We start from the raw sequence: 2,409 nt of genomic DNA, 5'->3' as shown, positions 1-2,409 counted from the left end.
GAAAAACATGCTTGTGGAGCTGAAATGGACTGTGATGAATGTGGTTGCGGCCCATTTACACCTGTTTTTTTAGATATTTTTAAAAGGTATGTAAATTACAATCTCAGTAATAAAAATAATGTTTAATTATTCATGTCGTATAAATATTATACATACAAACTAAATAACTTACATTTCATAGTTGTTCACATATTATTTTAAAAATATGCATATACTTAAAATAGTATTCATGAATTATAATTTTTTTGGATAATTAATAAAAAAATCAAGTATTTTAACATTACAATTCCAAAGTATTTTATAATTATACAAACATTTCCATAATTATGTGCACATTTTAATAGTTCAATGTTCGTAAAAATAAATATTCATAATCTAAATTTAAAAATTCATATGAATATTCATTCGTGGCTAATGTTTAAATTATATAATATTTTTGAATATAAATCACGAGTGAAAATTATACCGCATGAATGTTTGTATTCATCATTTTGTATAATTTAAATAGTTACAAGTGTAAATTTTTTGTATCCATTAAATATTTTATTTAATAGATATTTAAATGTCCGTATTTACCAAATATTTTTATAATACATGTGTGTATATTTAAATAATTTTATTTACTAATCATTGTTTGTATATAATATACGCACATTATTTTTATTACTTATGTTATACAAACATATTAAAAAGTTAGTGCGTGCAAAATGTGCCGTGCTATTTGTAGCTCACAGAAGTCCCAGATGCGTTCTCCTTGTACTACATTAAGGACTGTTATCAGTGTTTCTCATTGCAAACGTGAATGATGGAGTTGTTTGGACGGCTAGCTCTACATCAGTTGGTCTTGAGTTTGAGACGCGAAGGTGCATGATCCGTTTTTTTTTTCACGTATTGACAGGCGAGCCCCACGTGTCATCGAATCAAAATGAAAATGGCAGCTGCCACGTTGTTAGGGGCTTTATGTGAAAAATAAATTATTTTGAAGGAGTTTTCTCAAAAAAAGGTCACAGACCTCCTCTACGCCTTCCAGTCGCTGACAGTGGGCCCCATGCCACGCTGGCGCGCCAAGTCAGCATCGATGTCGTACCCAAGTGTAATTAGCATCGTGTTTGCACGTCCGAGCCAAGTTGTTGTACCAGTTCAATGTATGCCGCAAGTTCTAGCATCAATGTGACCGTTTGCACGAAGTTTAAACGCCACTGATGTAATTGACTCTTTGATAATTGATACCCTTTGCAGGCTGGCACATTATCGGCCGGCAGAGGTGGCTAAACTACTCGCTGCAAAAACGTGGAGAGATGCGGTTTGCACATGTTGACATGAGCTACAAATTAAAAATGGTTACATGCATATAGAATAACTTTCCATGAGCGCTAATCTGGACCGTAGTGTGAACCATATTTTAGTAAGTAGTATAATAACGATAATACTAACAGCAATAGCAATATTAGGTACTCTCTCCGTTCGGAATTACTTATCACAAAAATGAATGTATTTATAATTAAAATACATCTAGATACATTCATTTTTTGACGAGTAATTCCGAACGGAAGGAGTAGGTAGCTACAAGCATACATACATACTCCCTTCGTCTGAAAATACTCCTCGGATAAATGGATGTATTTTAATTCTAGATACATTCATTTTTAAGCATTTCTCTGACAAGTATTTCCGGACGGAGGGAGTACATAATAACAACTTCCATTGAGCTGCTTTGGACTGTAGTATGAATCATATTTTAGTTAGCAGCATAATAACAATACTAATATCAATATCAAAAGTAGATGGTAGCTGGCCAGCACAGCAAGAGCAACTCATCAGCATGTAACAGTCCAATAACAAAGTGGTAGTAGTATTGGTTACTACACAAGGGATTCTGACGTCTTTTTTATCTTAAATTGTTGTTAACAAACAAGGCAAAAAGCAAGAAGAAAAGTACTCCAGAGGTTGAGATCGACGGTGCTTTTAAAGAGGAGGGCAGAAATAAGACTGGTGCAATCGTTGAATAAACCACTGAGCAGCCGAATCGGCGTAAAACTGAATGTAGATAGAGATCATCATTCATTCAGTAGTCGATTGATAAAAGAATGGAGGTGCGGGGAATCGAACCCCGTGCCTCTCGCATGCGAAGCGAGCGCTCTACCATATGAGCTACACCCCCAATAAATTTCTACCTTAGGACGCGATCCTAGATAGTCTGCAGAGGCGCCGTCGGCCCTGTTGTTTTGCCAGCTACGTACGACCATGAAGCCCCGCCAAGATGTGTCGTTTCAGAGAACCACCGTAAACTGGAAGTTCACCGAAAATTGCGGCCCCGAGCTCCGAAATCTTATCCAGGATTCATCGGTTTCGTCTTCCACCAGAATGGCACGACGGCGATGTTGTTAGGGGTGACAGTACGTCGCAGCC

General features: G+C 36.4%; 1 non-coding gene across 1 annotated transcript; it reads right to left on the bottom strand.

Annotated features, from left to right (window-relative positions):
* Positions 1-2,088: 2,088 nt before the first annotated feature.
* On the bottom strand, positions 2,089-2,161 carry TRNAA-CGC. Its single transcript has one exon. It is a non-coding gene; the product is annotated as a tRNA-Ala (tRNA).
* Between the last annotated feature and the right edge of the window lie 248 nt (positions 2,162-2,409).

This window comes from Triticum dicoccoides, chromosome 6B (assembly GCF_002162155.2).
Source record: "Triticum dicoccoides isolate Atlit2015 ecotype Zavitan chromosome 6B, WEW_v2.0, whole genome shotgun sequence".
Lineage (NCBI taxonomy): Eukaryota > Viridiplantae > Streptophyta > Magnoliopsida > Poales > Poaceae > Triticum > Triticum dicoccoides.
This window is presented reverse-complemented; position numbering and strand designations above follow the sequence as displayed.